The 19872-nt window shown below is 42.3% G+C and overlaps 1 protein-coding gene and 1 pseudogene across 2 annotated transcripts in view; both read left to right on the top strand.

The window, feature by feature from the left end:
- LOC128932375 (uncharacterized) overlaps window positions 1-19872 on the top strand; it is a 58536-nt gene that overhangs the window by 19214 nt on the left and 19450 nt on the right. The window lies entirely within an intron of this gene.
- LOC118154966 (U6 spliceosomal RNA) lies at window positions 19368-19467 on the top strand (annotated as a pseudogene).

The raw sequence follows: 19872 nt of genomic DNA, 5'->3' as shown, positions 1-19872 counted from the left end.
TGCTTGAACTCTGTTTTGCTGTATTCACTTTTATTATTTACTGAATATTCTTCTTTAAATATGTTCACTTTTTAAACTGACATGCCCGGTTTAGCCTCTTCCTAAACAAAAATAATTGTGAAATCAGGGGTGTATTTTGTTATTGCCAGTTTTCTTCCTAATGTATATTAGAAGAAAGTTATTACTATTAAAATTTTTTAATGTTTGTATCATTTCCAAAATTATTCCATGTACACAACAGAGATGGGCTTACAGCTCTCGGGAAAACGCTGTCTCTAAATATTCCTAAAATTCACTTCAAGCATCCCTTTCATAGAGAAGGAACCTGAGGCAGGAAACAATTAATGTAACTTATTAGAGATTCTAAGCAAATGTGAAAAAACTTTGTCAGGTATTGGGCAATGCTGTTCCTACTAATGACTCAGCCCTGCTGCTTATCTTATTGCAGACAGTTTAAAGAGATTTTTTTAATGTTCTCACGTTTCCCCACTACCCCATAAAGAGAACCAACTAGACGAGAGTAAAAACTTGATAGATTTAATATTCTGGTAATGATCCCAGCAACTAAGAGAGGGGGTTGTCAGGGGGGTGGGGAGTGAGGGAAGCCAGTGAGTTTCTTTCTACTCAAATTCCATCTCATTTTTATTTTCTCTTAATGTTTTTTTGAATCCCAAGTTCCAAAACCTGTCCCCTATTATGCAGTGCAAACGAGAACAGATGGGGAAAAGTTATGTTGGAAAGGGCTTTGGAGGGCCACAGAGAAGAGAAATATGACTACTCAGTGTGTCACACACCAACTTGCAGCTGCCACCAGCCCTTCCACAACGAACTGCGTATGGAAGCAGCCTGGGTGCTCGAGAGGAGCGGGCTTACTGCAGGAAGGCAGCGCAATTAGAGAACATTCGCTTTACTTGTGTTGCCTTGAAAATATGAATAAAGAGCGTAGCAGCAGCACAGCCAACAAAAGAGAAATAAATCCAAAGGCTAGCCTGGAAAATGGTTAGCTGTACTTCAGAGTTTCCCAAATGTTAACTGATCATCAGCTTTCTTTAGCCTTTTTATTTCAGAGAGATGCCTTTTCATGTCTCAAAGTCACCATTCAGTTCTTCTCTCTGTCTAGGAATTATTATTCTAGAAAGGTCATACTAGCTTACTTGCATAATGTGGCCTTCCAACCAGTATTTTTCAGTATTCACAGGGCGCTTATGAGTTCACTAAATATTTCAAGTGTGAGGCAGGTGACCCAGTTTTAAATGGCAGCTCTGCCGGTTACTAGCTGTGAAGCTTCAGGCAAGTCACCTAGCTTCTCTGAGCCTGTAGTACATCCTGTATAAAACAGAGCCCACTTGACTGACTTACCTTCAAGGCTTTTTATGTTCAAGATAATGTATATAAATGCCTGACACAGAGCAATGTTTAATACACAAAAACTATTATTACTGTGATTATCATAAAGCACAGAAAATATTGTTCTCTTTTCTTTGAATATGACATAAAGATACTAAGAATATATAAAATACCATATCTGTAAAGATAAATTATATATATTTGTCTAGGAATCCCTAAGCATCTATGCTGAAAGTAATTGTAAGATTAATATGGTTTGAATTGTTTGATTCAAATAGTGATTCAGGTCATACAGACTGTATCTTTGAACAAATATCAGTGTTGTAAACAGTTGTGTTATTGGGTCCCACAGGGACATCTTCTGAAATTGTGCCTGTCTTTGTAGAGTGAGTATGCAGGGATTTTTCTATCATAGAATATTGTTTTTCTTCCCAGGATAATTGATAAATTACTAGATCAAAACCTTCACAGGAGCATGTTAAAATGCAGTTTCCAGGGCCCATCTCAGACTGTATTTACAGCATCTCTGAGGCATATATTTCAGGGATCTGCATTTTATTTAAAAACCACTGGTAATTCTTAAGCACACTGAAGTTGGAGCACCGCTTCCTTAAGGAACAGGGATAATGATCATTCTAATTCTGAGTGGTTTTCAGCTACCTTCTTCTTTTACCACACGCGCTCAGGACCAGAACTACAACAACTGCTAGTGAGACAAAAAACTTGGAATCTGTGGATTTAGCCTCTCTCCCCGACAACCTCTGTTCTCATGGTTTGAATAGTATCTAGTTAAGGCTGGACTATTCTATTCATACCCTCCTTGTCCATAGGAGACATTAGCTTGATAATAGTTTGTTCTAAATGGGTAGCCATACATCCCAGTACGCCCAGCATAATTATTAATAGCACTCTTTTTCTTCCCTTTTTTTTTTTTTCTTGAGGCGGAGTTTCACTCTTGTTACCCAGCCTGGAGTGCAATGGCGTGATCTCGGCTCACCGCAACCTCTGCCTCCTGGGTTCAAGCAATTCTCTTGCCTCAGCCTCCCGAGTAGCTGGGACTACAGGCGCGCACCACCATGCCCAGCTAATTTTTGTATTTTTAGTAGAGACGGGGTTTCACCTTGTTGACCAGGATGGTCTCGATCTCTTGACCTCCTGATCCACCCGCCTCGGCCTCCGAAGTGCTGGGATTATAGGCGTGAGCCACCACGCCCGGCCTAGCACTCTTTTTCATCTCAAAAGTGTCCCAGTAGGCCAGGCACGGCGGCTTTTGCCTGTAATCCCAATATTTTGGGAGGCCGGGGACAGATCACCTTAGGTCAGGAGTTCAAGACCAGCCTGGCCAACATGGTGAAACCCTGTCTCTACTAAAAATACAAAACTTAGCCAGGCATGATGGCAGGTGCCTGTAATCCCAGCTACTCTGGAGGCTTAGGTGGGAACCCTGGAGGTAGAGGCTGCAGTAAGCCAGATTGTACCACCGCACTCCAGCCTAGGGGACAGAGCAAGACTCCACCTAAAAAAAAAAAAAAAAGTCCTGGTTTGGATAATAGATTATATACCATTACCCTAGGCCTAGAATACATTTGATTAACACATGTAGGACATGAATGAGGACTGGCAAAATTTCTAAGATATGTTATTTATGAGTGTAGGGAAATATACCCAGATACCATTGACAAGAATGAGAAGATGTGGCCAGGCGCAGTGGTTCATGCCTGTAATCTCAGCACTTTGGAAGGCTGAGGTGGGTGGATCACTTGAGGCCAAAAGTTCGAAACCAGCCTGGCCAACACAGCAAAAGCCAGTCTCTATTAAACATTTTTTTTTAATTAAAAAAAAAAAGAGAAGATGCTTTAGGAAGTGACATAGGAATGATGAGAGAAAATTATACTCTCAAGTTATCCCATAAATTGGCAGCAAGAAAGGCAGGACATGGAAAAACTAGGAAGTCTAGACAGGTTAATATCTCCTCTCTCAACAAGCAACTGAGACCCCCTCCCCTCACCTAAAAAAGCATGGATCTTAGCACCATACAGTGTTATTTTCCTCCTTTCTGCTTAATGGCTGTGATCTTGGGCAAGTTACTCAATATCTCTGAACCTCACTTGAATCAGGTGAAAAAAAGATAATAAGGCTTACTTCAGTTCCGGGAAGTTAATAAAATCTGTGTGTAAACCAGCTGGCACTGTGATTAGGTGCTCCATGATGGGAGTTCCACCATTATTTTTTCCTTCATGGCCACTCTGCAGTATGGTTTCACCAGAGTCACATGACTTTTAAAATGAAGTGTTCTTGTGAGAGAAGCCATGGGGAGGCTGTGGAAATGGGAATCGATTTTTGGGTCTAAATTCCTCTTAATATTTTGAGAGAAGGTCTTGCTCTTTGATCTAGGCTGGAGTGCAGTGGTATGATGATAGCCCACCGCAGCCTCAACCTCCCGGGCTCAAGCAATCCTCCCACCTCAGCCTTCTGAGTAGCTGGGACTACATGCACACCATGCCTACCTAATTTTTGTATTTTTTTGTAGAGATGGGGTTTCACCACATTGCCCAGGCTGGTCTTGAACTCCTGGGCTCAAGCGATCTGCCTGCCTAAGCCTCTCAAAGTGCTGGGCTTGCAGGCATAAGCCACCACATCTGGTCTTTCTCTTGCTTGTTTCTCTGCTTGCTTCCTTGTTTCTGTTCTTCCTTTCACTGCCTCGCTTTCTTTTTTTTGACAAACTCTGTCATAAAGTCTTTGGTGAATGAAAAAGAAAGTGAAGGACTAAAGGGGTGAGCAGTAACTGAAAGACAGGCGGCATGCTGCACACCTAGTCCAAGCTATTTGGGAGGCTGAGATGGGAGGATTGCTTGGGCCCAGGAGTTCGAGGTTGCAGTGAACTATGAAAAACAAAAAAGTCACTGAAGACAGATCAGAAATGGCAGATTCATAGTCCTACGTGAGGCCAAAAAAGGATAGAAAGAAAAGGGAGGGAGGGAGGAAGGAAGGGAAGGAAAGGGAAGGAAGGAAAGAAGAAAAACAGGGGTGATGAGCTGTAATCTCTAGTCAACAAAACCTGACTAGAATGTTGCCTGAGAACTTCTATAAAGGGTCCTGCAGGTGTTTTGAGGACTATGGGTGGGGTGCAGAGTAGCCCATCCTATGGAAATGATACTATTTACTGTTCATATAACTGTTGCCGCTCAGCCATCTAGACTTCTGTTTGGGTGGGCGGGATGGAGAAATACTATTCTGTTAAAACTAAGAGCTTTGAAGTGGAGACAAACACAATCTGGTAGTATTACAGAGGCATTATTCACCCCGATGACTCATGCTCTGGCTCCCACACAGCAGAGGCAAGCAGTAATATTAGTGACCTTGAAGAAGTTGGCCAAGTATAGACCCAGCCTTAAAACCTGAGTTTTCAAGTGAATACGTGTGTGTGTGTGTGTGTGTGTATAGAGAGAGACTAAGAGAATATGTGTGTAAGAGTTAGAAATGTATGATGAACAATTCTAAAAACCAGTATAAAAACTTCATTTTGAAACAGCTAACTCAACTAAATAATAAGTACTTACAAGGAAATAATCATTATGTGAGTGGGTCTCAGCTCAAAGCATTGATAAGGTTGTTCAGAGTGAGAACATTTAAAATCATCATTGTTAGCGAGGAGGTAAATATGAAATCCAGTCCCTATTCCTGGGCTCAAATCTCTCTCATCATTTCCATTCATCATGACTCTTTATGAATCCAGTTTGCTGAAAGTAGTGTTTTCTGCGTTCCCAACCACACACTGCTCTATGTTCGGAGCCCTACAGACAAAATCCAAACAGATGCAGTCCCCAGGCCTTTGACAGCATGCAATAGAAAGCAGACAATAATAAAAGAATGCATCAGAACCTACAGATGTGCAGGCAGCTGCATAAATGGCAAACAGACTCATAACCTTAGACCAGATGGTCCCTGTGGTTTAGTAAAAAATAATCAACACAGAACCCAATCACCATTTCAGGTTGATAGAGATAGCTAGTTCTTGGAATTGTACATTGAAACCTCAGAGAAAAATGAAAGCAAAACCGTGAAGTCATTTAAATCTGATGAGAAGAGAGAACTTGAGGAGTCGTTATGTACTAAACAGCTAGAATAGAAAGGGTTTCCAGTTATTGAGTTTGTAACATGGACAAACCAGGGGATGGTAGTGGAGCACACCATTGTAAACACTGAAGAATGTCATTGGTCACCACGTCTGCATGGACAAAAGAAGAGGACGGATTGGAAGGGTTGCAGAGGATGGCTTAAAAGCAGACTTGAGACAACTGTAATCAGAGTTTGTTTCTCATTTAAGTTTCCAGAGGTTTTATGGTTATGTTTTGGGTTACATTTGTCCTTCAGTGTTTTTCTTTTCTTTTTTTTTTGAGATGGAGTCTGGTTCTGTCACCAGGCTGGAGTGCAGTGGCATAATCTCAGCTCACTGCAACCACTGCCTCCAGGGTTCAAGCGATTCTCCTGCCTCAGCCTCCTGAGTAGCTGGGACCACAGGCACAGGCCACCACACCCAGATAATTTTTGTATTTTTTTTAAGAGAGAGGGTCTCACTATGTTGCCCAGGCTGGAGTGCAGTGGCTATTCACAGGCACGATCCCACTACTGATCAGCATGGGAATTTTGACCTGATCCGTTTCCAACCTGGCCGGTTAATTTTTGTATTTTTAGTAGAGATGGGGTTTTGCCATGTTGGCCAGGCTGTCTCATTCTCTTGACCTGGTGATCCACCTGCCTCGGCCTCCCAAAGTACTGGGATTACAGGTGTGAACCCAGCCCTAGTTTTCTTTAAGTGTTTACTTTTCATAGGCGCATATAATGTTAGAGGAAGTAAAGTGAGGTTTGCTCAGAATTCATAGCTATAATTAAAACAACAACAACAGAAAACCTCTTAGGATCTTTTCTCTGCAATTAACAGGAGCCTAACTCAAAATAGCCTAAGGAGAAAAGAGACTGTCCTAAGATCATCCAGGTGTTTCCCAGACTGGGAATGTAGGTGGGTCGCACTGAACCACACTTACATATCACAGACACTCTCTGTCCATCTTTTGTCTTTGTTTTGCCAGTCAGCTTCCTTCTTTGCTTGCTGTCAGCTAACCTGCTGTAGTGCTCATGAGTGCACGTGGGAAACGCAACTGCCAACAGGCCACATCTTTATGTTTTTTCCTTTTCAAACAGCTACAAGACTGATATGAGTCTTAGTCTAATTCCAAACTCCTGGGAAAGGGCTAAAATTGATCCTATTTTGGTCAGTTAGCCACCTTGAATGAATTAATGGTAGCCACTGGGTCACAATGTATTAACTCAGATCCCATCACTTCCACATTTGTAACTGTGTGGAGGGGACAATTCCTAGGAAAGAATGGTACTGTCTAGACAAATGGTATTTATGTATCAAGATGCTTTGGGCTGGGTATTTATTATGTCACATCACAAAAAGTCTTGCCCAAAATTTAGTGAGTCCAAGATGCAAGTCAATGCAATTTAACCAGTACATGTTGAGCACCTACTAAGTGCCACGCACTATTTTTGGTGCTGGTAATGTGAGTGAATAAAGCAGACAATAATCTCTGGCTTCGGGGAGCTTATATTCTATGGTTGGTTAATTCAGTGACTCAGCGGCATTAACAAGTTCCCAGATTTTTGTTTTAACTCTGCCAACCCTAGCAAGTCAGCTTTAACAATCTCTGACGAGGAATTGAACCAAGACACGTAAAGTTTTAGTCACTTACCTAAGATCACACAAGTACCTATGAAGGAATCATGAGACCAGACTCTTAACTGAGATACAGTGCTGATTTTGGGGCTCTGGGGCTGGAGAAGGGCCCAGCCTTCCTGATGCACATGGCTACCTGATGCCTGAACAAAATCAGGGGTTCTATGAACTAAGACTAGGTGGGGATAGCTTCTAGAGAGGAAACCACCATAACTTCTACAGCCTGCTGCACTGGAACCAATGTATCTCCAAACTGTGAATTGGCTAAGTTGATAAAAACCACTTTATTTATAGTTAGCTATATCAACTATATATCTAACTATATGCAAGTAGAAAGCAAGGTTTCTACTTGCTAAGTTGGTGATCAGCACAGAAGGGATAGAGCTGATGGTTCTACGGGGCAGGCGGAGGGAGGGCAGTCTCGTAAACTGCAGAAAAGCCACTTTGATGTAGCAGAAAGTATATGAAGTCTAGAATTTAGAGACTGTAGGTATGAATCCCTATAATGTAACAGCCAGAAAATTCTTAAGGTATGTTGGGGTGTCATTTTAGCAGAGGTTGAGGAAAATTGTCTTCATTTGACTTTAACCAGGAAAGGTACTTTTGAGTCTCACATTGCCAACCCTGCTAATGCAGATTACCATTCAGTGGAATCTGGGACCTTCTGGAAAGAAAAGGCATAAATTTAAACAGAATTTCTATAAATCTGAAGAATGTAAAAAGAAGAGGAGGAGGAATCATACATAATTACTCCCATGAAATACGAACTGTAGATATAACATCCTATATAAAGAGAACAATAATAAATCTTCATATTAAGAAACAAGGAAATTGCTGGGCATGGTGGCTCAGGCCTGTAATCCCAGCACTTTGAGAGGTGGAGGTGAGGGGATCACCTGAGGTCAGGAGTTCGAGACCAGCCTGGCCATGATGATGAAACCCTACCTCTACTAAAAATACAAAAATTACCTGGCATGATGGCACACACCTGTAATCCCAGCTACTCAGAAGGTTGAGGCAGGAGAATCACTCGAACCTGGGAGGAAGAGGTTGCAGTAAGCCGAGATCGCACCACTGCACTCCAGTTTGGGTGACGGAGCACGACTCTGACTGAAAACAAACAAACAAGGAAATCATCAAGAATGCTGACAAATACACAGAAAGGACTTTGATTGTATTTGCTTTTTTTTTTTTTTTTTGAGACAAGGTCTCACTTTTTCACCCGGGCTAGAGTGCACTGGCTCGATCTCAGCTCACTGCAACCTCTGCCTCCCAGGCTCAAGCAATCCTCCTACCTCCACCTCCTAAATAGCTGGGATTAAAGGCACATGCTGCCAGCTGGCTAATTTTTTTATTTTTTAGTAGAGACAGAGTTTCACCATGTTGCCCATGCTGGTCTCAAATGCCTGGGCTCAAGGGATCCACCTGCCTTGGCCTCCCAAAGTGCTGGGATTACAGGCATGAGCCACTGTACCTGGCCTATGTTTGCAATGTTTTACTTCATAAACTGAGTGGGGGGCACATGAGTTTGTGTTTTATTATTCTCTATGCTTTTTTTCCCCTGGAATATTTCATTAAAAAAAGCAAGCTTGGTATCATTTTGCCTTTTTGGAATCTGTCATTTGTAATTTGATGGATTGTCATTAGTGAATAGGGAGGTGCAGAAGAGGAACTGAGCTCTGATGTCATCTTCCTTCCAGAAGGAAGGACCAGATCTGAGATCTTAGGTCATCAAGAATATTCCTCTTACCATCTTTGCAGTCAAGGCACTACCCTCCCTTCCCTTTCTCCTGCCCCCTTGAAGTTTTTTCCTTTACATTCGGGAATGCAGTTGCATCCTACAATTTGCCACTGCCCCAGTTGCACCAAGGAGTGGGTGTAGTAGAAATTCAGTATCCACTGGTATGTGTCATTGTTCCTAAGTCAACGCTGCTTTTCAAAAACACAATATGTTATTAAACAAAATCTCTCCTCCGTTCTGAACAACAGACTAGCAGTTGGGTTTTTAAATGTATACTTAAGAAAAGTATACATGCTTAGTCCACTCAAAGGCTAATCACCTGCCAGGGTTTATTGGGAGTTGCTAGGGTGGGTCCCCCCCACCCCTCACCACCAAGTCACACAATGGCAACATTTTGCTATAAAAATGCTAACTTCTATTCTGTTGTACTTCTGCTGTTATTCAAAAACAGCCAAATGGATGTTATTGAAATCCGGTCCCAAGAAAGGTTGAAATTGCTCCCCAGCTGGGCCTGAGACCCTGTGTGCCAAATTTCAGCCTAAAGAGAATTCTTATATTTGAGTCACTCTGAGCAGCTGAAAATATGAGGTTTGGGGTGGAAATGCTAACAGACTCTTAACTATCATTTTGCAAACCATGTGATTATAACACAATGCAAACCCCCTCTGGAGCAGCTCTCTTCTGGCAAAAGCAACAGAAACAAGACGTCTGGGCCTGAAAGTTCTGCCTTTACAAGCTTCTGCTGGGCTAGCAGCAGGCAGGGGAAGCCTGGTAATGCCACTGTCGACATTGCTGTTCTAGCTGATGGTAAAAGATGGGCCTCATTGATGAATCTATGTTAAATAACATGAGCATATACAGCTCATTCCTTTACAGGGTGCCTTGGAACGCAAGTTTATGGTCACCCTTGCTCGTTCTGGAAGTGTTATCACCAACACAGTGCTTGATTCCAACTAGACACGAATTGTTTGCCACCTCTAGTCCCATTGGCTTAGTCACACTCACTCCCATTCCAACTTGGCAAAAATGCCTGCTCTGCTTGGCCACTTGCTTCTATCATCTGGCATTTAGATGTGGGCTGAATCTCTCCTCAGTAACATTTGGGGCCACAGAGATGCTTTGGTTCCAGGCTCCAAACACATGTTCCAGACAGTGAGTGTCCAAATGTAGGTAGAGTTTCCATGGGCTGATTCATTCATGGAACCTCACAGGATGGAGAGGCAATCAGAGCTTCTTGAAGACAGCCTCCCAGAGCAATGTTTCTGGAAGTCTCTCATCACACCTCCCAGAACACCAGGGCTGTGACAAAAGGCAAATTTTTCCCAAGGCCCAGTCAAACTGTGGCTTATCTGTTGCTGCCACTCACCAGCCAGTCTACTTTGGGCAAAACAATTACCCACATGGATGACTAAATCTCAGCTTCCTGCAGGGCAGAACTTGCCTTCTGTCTGCTTGTGAAGATCATAGAATGTGAGATTCTTTTCTTTTTTTTGAGACGGAGTCTTGCTCTGTTGCCCCGGCTGGAGTGCAGTAGTGTGATCTCGGCTCACTGCAACCCCTGCCTTCCAGGTTCAAGCAATTCTCCTGCCTCAGCCTCCTAAATAGCTGGAACTATAGGTACCTGCCACCACACCTGGCTAATTTTTGTATTTTTAGCAGAAACGGGGTTTCATCATATTGATCAGGCTGGTCTTAAACTCCTGAACTCTTGATCTGCCCTCCTCGGCCTCCCAAAATGCTGAGATTACAGGCCTGAACAGTGCCCGGCCTTGTGAGAGTGTTTTCTAAACTGCTAGGCACCATATGCATTTCTGGCCATGTTAGCTCCAAAACTGTATCATAGCTTCAAAATTCAAATTTCAGATAAAACTACAGCTAAGTCAATAGAAGAGAATTTTAAAGATCTGCTTCATTAGAAATAGCAGGCCACAGGTTCTGAGAATTAGCATTTATTGGATGCCTGATACATACTCAGTCTCTGTTAAGGACTGTTAAGATGGTCAGGCATGGTGGTTTATGTCTGTATTCCCAACACTTTGGGAGGCCAAAGGCGGATTACTTGAGGTCAGGAGTTCAAAACCAGCCTGGCCGACATGGCAAAACCCCATCTCTACTAAAAAATAAAAAATTAGCCAGGTTTGGTGGCGGGTGACTGCAGTCTCGACTACTCAGGAGGCTGGGGCACAAGAATCACTTGAACCTGGGAGACAGAGGTTGCACTGAGCTGAGATCGCGCCACTGCGCTCCAGCCTGAGCAACAAAGTGATATTCTGTCTCAAAAAACAAAACTGTGAAAGATACATGATAAGTGTATTAATTCCTCATATTAAGAAGATTATGATTTCGCACAAAGCAAAAGACACTTTGATAATTAAGTGAAAGACGCTCTAGATACAATAACAATTCAAAAGTAAAGAGGAGCTGTAAGGGCTGGAGAAATAGGGGTAGCTTCATAAATAATGCATGTTATAGATTCTGTTGTTTGTGTCTGTCAAGGATCCCTTCTTTAGGGGTGTCTTGGTCCATTCTGCGATAAAAAAACACTTTGGACAGGAAAATTAATAATCAACAGAAATTTATTTCTTACAGTTTTAGAGGCTGGGAGGTCTAAGATTAAGGCACCAGTAGATTAGGTGCCTGGTGAGTGCATGATGTCTGTTTAAGTGCAGTGGCACAATCACAGATCCCTGCAGGCCTGACCTCCTGGGCTCAAACAATCTTCCTTCCTCAGCCTCCCCAGTAGCTGGGACTACAGGCACAAACCACTATGCCTAGCTAATTTCTGAATTTTCTGTAGAAATGGGGTTTTGCGGCCAGGCACAGTGTGTCACACCTGTAATCCCAGCACTTTGGAAAGCCAAGTCACGTTGATCACTTGAGGCCAGGAGTCAAGACTGGCCAACATAATGAAACCCCATCTCTACTAAAAACACAAAAATTAGCCAGGCATGATGGCACATGTCTGTAATCCCAACTACTCAGGAGGTGGAGTCACGAGATTCACTTGAACCCAGGAGGTGGAGTCACAAGAATCACTTGAACCCAGGAGGTGGAGGTTGCAGCGAGCTGAGATGCTGCCACTTTACTCCAGCCTGAGCAACAGAGTGAGATTCTGTCTCAAAAAAGAAGAAAAGCAAACAAACAAAAAAGAAACGGTTTTGCAGTGTTGGGCTGGTCTCAAACTCCAAGGCTCAAGAAGATGATTCACCTGCACCTTTTCTTAAATGCCCCACCTCTTAATACTATCATGTTGGGGATTCGGTATCTTTTTTTTTTTTTTTTTTAATTTTTCTCTCTCTTTTTTTTTTTCTTTAGAGATGGAGTCTTGCTCTGTTGTCCAGGCTGGAGTGCAGTGGCAGGATCTTGGCTCACTGCAACCTCTGCCTCCCAGGGTCAAACGATTCTCCTGCCTCAGCATCCTGAGTAGCTAGGATTACAGGTGGCAGACACAAAGCCTGGCTAATTGTTGTATTTTTAGTAGAGATGGGATTTCGCCATGTTGGCCAGGCTGGTGTTGAACTCCTGATCTCACGTGATCCTCCCACCTCAGCCTCCCAAAGTGCTGGGATTATAGGTGTGAGTCACCACTGAGTCTGGGCCTGGATTAGGTTTCAACATAAGAATTTTAGGGGGCTGGGCACGTGGCTCGCACCTGTAATTCCAGCACTTTGGGAGGCCAAGGCAGGCTGATCACGAGGTCAGGAGATTGAGACAATCCTGGCCAACATGGTGAAACCCCATCTCTACTACTAATAAAAAATATTAGCCAGGCATGGTGGCATACACCTGTAGTCCCAGCTACTTGGGAGGCTGAGGCATTGAGAATCGCTTGAACCCGGGAGGCAGAGGTTGTAATAAGCCGAGATTGTGCCACTGCACTCCAGCCTGGGCAACAGAGCTAGACTCCGTCTCAAAAAAAGAAAAAAAAAAAAGGATTTTAGGAAGACACAAACATTCAGATTATAGCAAGGGGATTTGATTGTCCACACTCCATGTGGTTTTAATGGGTTTGACAGTCATAATACTGTACCTGCCTGGCTACAGATGGAGGCATATATCCTGGGTTTAGCTGTACCCCGCCATTCTAGATGAACAATAAATGGCATGTGATCCAAATCAGGCCAATGAAAACTGCCCCACCCCAACCCCGAAGCCAGGATATTATAAATGGAGGATGGGAGAGAGGAAGTCTTTTGTGGGTATTGCATAAGATGTTGTAAGTATGGAGCTTTCTGTGCTGGTCCTTCAGTATGGAGGCATGATGACTATAGAAGGGGAGAATAAATCCAGTGCAGGGTAAAGTGAGACTAGACGTGAGAAGAGGGACCAAATAGCACTGTCTGGGTCCCCGGCATCGCTGAAGCAAGCTGTTCTGTTTTTCATGAAAGCAGATTTCTTTTTTGTGCCATCAGCAGTTTGGTTTGGATTTTCTTTCGTTTGACCCAGAGGGGCCCTAACTCTTAGGGAATGGGATTTGAGTTCTGTATTTTAAAAATGGGTAGGATTTTGATATGTTCAGGGAAAATGGTAGGGTATTCTGGGCAAGTAGAGCTGCTTTAATGAAGGTCCAGAGATAAGAATGAGCGTTAGGGGAATCTGAGAAAATCAGCCTGAATGGAGCAATTTCAAAAGAAGTAAATTTAAATTGGGAATAAGTAAATTAGGTGGGTTATAAAGGAAGAGGTCAGTTTGGGAGTTTGTTTAAACTAGATAAGAGTTGAGGCTTAAGAGGAAATAGAGTTTCTAAAATTAAAATAAAAACTACATCTGTTTAAAGGCAAAATTGTAAAAGTCTGCTGCATTAACCTGCTCAGGGTGCCATGACAAAAATCTCATAGACTGGGTGGCTTAAACAAGAGACATTTATTTTCTCACAGTCTGGCAGCTAGAAGTCCAAGATCAAGGTTCTGGCAAATTTGGGTTCTAGTAAGTGCTCCCTTCTTGGCTTGAAGATGGCTGGCTTCTCACTGTGTCCCTATACGGCCTTTCCTTTATGCACACACAGTGGGGAAGGAGGGGAGGTGGGTGGAGTTGGGGGAGCTCTGGTGTCTCTTCCTCTTTTTTATAAGGATATCAATTATATAGGATTAAAGCCCCACCCTTATGGCCTCATTTAAATTTAATTACCTCCATAAAGGCTGTATCTCCAGATACAGTCACACTGGGGATTGGGACTTGATATATAAATTTTGGAAAGACACAATTCAGTTTATAACATCTGTCAAAACTAAGAACAGGAGAAAATGAAGGTAATGGAAACACTTATACACAATTAGTGGGAAAATACATAATCACAGCTCCCTAGGAGGAAAATCTGGCAAAATCTAGTCACATGTTGGAACATGTATGTCCAAAACCCATGAATTCTACCCTGATTTTGCGAAATCTTTAGCACTGGTGCACCATGAAGTACATTCAAAATGATTTTTACAGCATTATTTTCCAGAGCCCCCAAATCGAAAGCAACCTAAATATCCATCCAAAAAAAGAGGCGGGGGGAACAAATTATTTAATTATTTTTTTCTAAGACAGGGCCTCGCTGTGTTGCCCAGGCTGGAGGTGCAGTGGTGTGATTTTAGCTCACTGCAGCTTCAAACTTCTAGGCTCCAGTAATCATCCTGGCTAGCCTTCAGAGTAGCTAGACTCCAGGTGTGTACCACCATACCCCACTCATTGTTAAACTGTTTTTTGTAGAGAAGGGGTCTTGCTACATTGCCCGAACTAGTCTTACACTCCTGGGTGCAAGTGATCCTTCTCTTACAGCCTCCCAAAGCACTGAGATTACAGGCATGAGCCTCTGTGCCTGGCAGGAAAAATAAATTTTAGTGTCTTTATACAATCAACCCTACATAGCAGTAGAAGTGAAAAAAAAACAAAAAACAACCTAGACCTACATATATCAACATGAATAAATCTCAAATGTAATAATATTGAGGAAAAAAGTCAAATTAATGAAGAACATAGAACATAATAAATCTGTGGGGTGCCAGAGCTGGCTCACATGTATTAGGGTCATCTCTTCCTAACTTCTTGTTCACTGACACAATGTGGTCATTTGAATTTGGCCATGGTGGGAGTATGTATATATAGCATGGAAATTGGCAGATGCTTTAAATCAAGTTTTTCTTTTCCCCCTAGAGAACCTGTTGTTAAACATTTACCATGATATCACTGGATAACATTTTTTAGGTTATCTCATTTAATCCCTATATCAACGTGCTAGATATTATCATCATTTCACAGAACAGGCTGAGTATTTTAGGTAACTTGCCCAATCCACAGAGGTAATAACGACAGACCAGAGATTATTACCTCATAGTTAAAGTTTACATGCGTATACCAAATATACACGTATCATATACCTGACTTTCTTTGGGTTTTGACCATACTTGCTGACTCTCCCTATTAGTCTGTTCTTATTATAGCTGCTACATACATATATTTTAGCATTTGCCACACTGAATTGCAATCATTTACTTATTAATGCTCCCTATTCAATTATGAGCCTCCAGAGAGAATGGACCATACCTTATTCATCTCTATAGTTCCAGAACACAGGCTAGACATGGCACATCTATATAAATTCCTTGTTAGTAGCCTAACTCTGGCTTTGCAGCCATTCGTTACTAACTGCTCATGGATGATGAATATTATAGGACTATTATTGAACTATTAGCCATTCCTTTCACTCCAAGATCCCTAAGCAACCACCATCACAAGGTGGGCTTAGCAGGAAGAATATTCAATACATTAACCCCTGTTTGTAGGGCTGTTCCTAATACCTTAAACACCACACATGGAATGTCCAGAGCTTTTTAAGTTTAAGAACTGCACTCACATCAGTCTGTCTCCCACAGTTACATATATTACCACAACCAAATGACAGGATAGCACCATATTCATAGACTACACAAGAATAAAGAGAAAATATGAAACAACAGCATAAGAAAATCTTGCCAAAAGCTATCTTTTCATTATGATACAGCTACAGGGTCCAGAGGGGCATGACCACACAATTCCGAAGGCTTCTCACACAAGAAACTAACAGGGTTGGTTGCTGATAGCATTTTGAGGCCTAACTTTTTTATAAATACTAAAATACTTACCACAATATACCACAGTATCATATAAAGCCAAGTATTTGGTATAATAAATACCACATTCAGAATGATCACTTCTTGAGAGGAAGGAAAGGAAGGTAATTAACGAGGGAAACAAAAGCACATCAGTTGAATTTGAAATGTTGTATTTCTGAAGCTGAGGAGCGGGTAGGAATTAGTGATTGTATACTCTGTGCTTTTAATTTTTCTAAAACGTTTGGTAGTAGATCAATGAAATATGGCAGCCAGTTCTCCCACGGAGTATAGAGTTGCATGGGTGTGGTAGGAGGAAGCACGAGACACAGTCTCTATCCTTATGCCATCCCACTAGCTTTGCAGTGAGAGGGTAGCTCTTTGGCTCCCAGATTTGGCCATGGAGGTGCTGGGGGAGCAGGTGAGTTTTTAGTATCTCTGGGGGTACAGGCAGTTGCCATATTTGGTTCTGAGTTTCTGAAAAGAAAGAAAGAGTAAGTCCAGGAGCGGTGGCCCACGCCTGTAATCTCAACACTTTGAGAGGCTGAGGCAGGCGGATCACAAGGTCAGGAGATTGAGACCATCCTGGCCAACATGGTGAAACCCTACCTCTACTAAAAATACAAAAATTAGCTGGGTGTGGTGGCCACACTTGTAGTCCCAGCTACATGGGAGGCCGAGGCAGGAGGATTGCTTGAACCCGGGAGGTGGAGGTTGCAGTGAGCTGGGATTGCACCATTGCACTCCAGGCTGGCAACAGAGGAAGACTCTGTCTCAAAAAAGAAAGAAAGAAAAGAAAGAAAGGAGTAAATACCAAAATGAGGGGGAGGCGAGAGAACCAGGGGAATCATTCATGTGGTGAAAACGACCATTTCAGGATGGACGCTTCAGCTCCACCTGGCCTCTGCAGACTGCCCAGCAGTCAGGGGATATATTTGGTTATAGACAACAAACAGAGCATATATTATACAGGTACTTATTTCTAGTCAACTTGAGTCATAATAGAACTCAAGTTCTCCTAGAAAGGGGCACAAGTAGGAAATGTTAAGGCCAGATCTACAGCTAACATCGCTCAAGAGGTGCTAGGAAGGAATGACTTAGCTCCTAAGGGAAAGATTCTTCAGCCCTGCTGCTGGGGTCGGTGCCGTGTTTTCATTCCTGGGTAAGGTGGTCTAAAGTACTCTAAGTTAGTTCCATTCCCTTGGCTCTTGAAAGCAAGTTAGTAAGGCATTTATATGCTGGTCTGGATTTTGCACCTCTTCTCGAACTCCCTCCTCCCCGTCACGTTTAGTGATACTTTACTGCGTGCTAAACACATCTTGCTGTTTCTGCACATGCCGTTCTCTGCCCCACCACAGACCTTCTCTTTCTTCAAGTCCTTTCCCTTTCTTCCTGTATGAAAACTTTCCCTCTACCCCTCCACATGAGCAGAGGCATCTCTCTCTCCTCTGGGCCTCCTTCCTAGGACATACCTTTATTGTTTCGTTTTTATGCACAGCATGGTAGTTGCTGTTCATATGTCCGTCTCCCCTGCTGCAGTGAGGAGCTCCTTTGAGACAAGGAGCCTGTATTGCTTTAACTTTGTATCCCCCAGACCTAGCACAGACCTGGCAAAGACATTGAGTAGGTGCTTAGTAGAAGAGAGAAGAAAGAGAAGGAAAGGGAGGACAGAAAAACTGACCTGACTCTTCACTTCTCTTATTTAGACATCCTCTTTTTCACTCTATCTTTCCTTTTTTAAACTATCTGCTAACACTTATGCAGAGTTCAGCTGTAGGTAGAGAAGCAAGGCAGGAAGCATGGGCATGCCAAAGATAAGGAAATTAACAATAGTGCGCACAAAAGGTCTAATTCTATTTTTTGATGCAACTTCATTTTACATAGTGCCATTTGTGAGAAATGAATGACCCTATATACAAAGGCTGGAAGTGCACAGAAGGCAGAGGTCAGGGATGATAACAAAGGTCCTGGTACCTTTTCTTCCCTGTTAACTATCAGAAGAATCTTCTGCTCTGTTCTTTTTTTTTGTCTCCTGACCTGGTCTGGGATCTCCTGAATTGCTGTCAACAGCTAGCAATTTCATGTGTATTAGGCCCTGAATTCTGTTCTGAATACAACTATAGTAGGTTCCACTAATTAATTAAATTGTACTTCATAGACTTGGAGTCAGGTCTCTTGAATACAAGATGCAAATTTATGCAACATATGCAAATCACTCATGTTCTCAAATTCCACGAACAAAATCTGGTAGCCTTGAGATAAAAAAGCCCCTGCCAAGCATCATCTCTCCTAATTATTGCTTAATTTCCTCCTCCCCCCACCCTTTAACATTGAACACTTTCAGGCTTGGCAGAAACTGGAAGAAAACACAATGAGAGCTGGTTAATAAACAGGAAGTTTCTCAGGGGCAAAGACCCTGCAATCTATTTATTTTATGCTCTCCAGTGGCTCCTAATATACTGCTGAGCACACACAGTCTTGCATAGGGAACACCACCAGTCCTATCAAATTATGGATATTTCAAGATGAACAAAAATTGAGAGCCCTAAAAGCTTTGCAAAACATGGCACTTAAGACTAGAAACAGGAAATTAATGACCTGTGCTATATAATACATGTAGCTATTTGTTTATTTAAATTAAATGGCATTTAAAAATTTAGTTCTTGGCTGAGTGTGGTGGCTCATGCCTGTAATTCTAGCCCTTTGGAAGACCAAGGCAAGAGGATCCCTTGAGCCCAGGAGTTACGAGCCTAGGCAACATAGGGAAACCCTGTCTCTATTAAAAAAAAAAAAATTAAAAGGAAATAACAATTTAAAATTTAATTCCCCTCAAACAAGCCGCATTTCTAAACAAGACAAGTTACTAAACAAGACAAGTGTTTAGTAACTAGATGTGGCTAGTGGCTTTCATATTGGGCAGTAGAGGTATAGAACATTTCCATTATCATAAAAAGTTTGGCCGGGCATAATGGCTCATCTCTATAATCCCAGCACTTTGGGAGGCTGAGATTGGAGGATCACCTGAGGTTGGGAGTTTGAGACCAGCCTGACCAAAATGGAGAAACCTTGTCTACTAAAAATATAAAAAAATTAGCTGGGCGTGGTGACACATGCCTGTAATCCTAGCTATTTGGGAGGCTGAGGCAGGAGAATTGCTTGAACCTGGGAGGTGAAGGTTGCAGTGAGCCAAGATCGTGCCATTGCACTCCAGCCTGGGCAACAAGAGCGAAACTCTGTTTCAAAAAAAAAAAATGTTATACCAGACAGCACTGATATAGACACTTTGTACTCAAAGTCCGGTCCTTGGAGAGCACACTGGGAGTGTATTGAAAGCATACTGGAAATGCAGAAGCTCAGGTCCTACTTCAGATACACTGAATCAGAATCTGCATTTTAACAAAATTCCCAATTCATTCACATGCACATAAATGTGAGAGAGGCATTGGTCTAGATCTAGAATAGAAAAGAGTGGTTCTGTGCTCACTTCAGCAGCATATATATTAAGAAGATTAGCAAGGCCCCTGTGCAAAGATGACATGCAAATTCATGAAGGGTTTCATTAAAAAACTTTGAAGAAAGGAAACAGTGGCTCTCCCCAGAAATAAAACCAGACATCTACAGCCATCTGATCTTTGACAAAGTCAACAAAAGTAAGTAATGGGGAAAGGACTCCGTGTTCAATAAGTGGTGCTGGAATAGCTGACTAGCTAGATGCAGAAGAATGAAACTAGACCCCTACCTTTTCATATACAAAAATTAACTCATGATGGATTAAAGATTGAAATATAAGATGTCAGCCTATGACAATCCTAGAAGAAAATTTAGTAAACACCATTCTGGACATCAGCATTGGGAAATAATTTATTATTAAATCCTCAAAAGCAATTGCAACAAAAACGAAAATTGACAAGTGGGACCAATTAACTAAAGAGCTTCTGGGCCAGGCTTAGTGGTTCACACCTGTAATCCCA

This window comes from Callithrix jacchus, chromosome 6, assembly GCF_049354715.1.
Source record: "Callithrix jacchus isolate 240 chromosome 6, calJac240_pri, whole genome shotgun sequence".
Classification (NCBI taxonomy): Eukaryota; Metazoa; Chordata; class Mammalia; order Primates; family Cebidae; genus Callithrix; species Callithrix jacchus.
Note: the sequence above shows the minus strand (reverse complement) of the source record. Positions and strands in the feature narration are given on the sequence as shown.